Genomic DNA, 478 nt, shown 5'->3' on the forward strand with positions numbered 1-478 from the left:
AGGACCCCGACAGACCGGCTGTTTGGAGGAGCAGGATGAGTTCCCCTTGGTAGGGACTCACTGCGCTCCGGCACAAACTGAAAGATCAGCAGAGCCTTTTAAACAATGCACTCCTCTTTTAAAGACTGTTTTAAGGATATTTGACACAGTTTTAACTTGTATAAGATCATCTTTTCACAAACACTTTTATCTGTATAACCTCTTTTAAGGCAGAATTTTAATGTCTTAGATGTGTTTTTACAGAATTGTGTTCACATACTATATGAAAAGAATTATATGAATGTATATATGAGTATTAAGTGTCAATAAAACTTTTCGAAAGAAAAAATCTGTTATCAGTTTAATGTCTGATACGTCCCCTACCCGGGGACCATATATTAAATTGATTTTTGGAGCAGGGAGATGGAATAGGGGCTTGCTCCGTCCACTCCACGCATCGACCTGGTATTGCAGCACCTCCAGGAACGGTGCACCCCCC

The 478-nt window shown here is 40.6% G+C and overlaps 1 pseudogene; it reads left to right on the plus strand.

The window, feature by feature from the left end:
- Nucleotides 1–307: 307 nt before the first annotated feature.
- On the plus strand, nucleotides 308–478 carry LOC137904157 (U2 spliceosomal RNA; annotated as a pseudogene).

The sequence above is a fragment of the Brachionichthys hirsutus genome, chromosome 14, assembly GCF_040956055.1.
Source record: "Brachionichthys hirsutus isolate HB-005 chromosome 14, CSIRO-AGI_Bhir_v1, whole genome shotgun sequence".
Taxonomy (NCBI): Eukaryota; Metazoa; Chordata; class Actinopteri; order Lophiiformes; family Brachionichthyidae; genus Brachionichthys; species Brachionichthys hirsutus.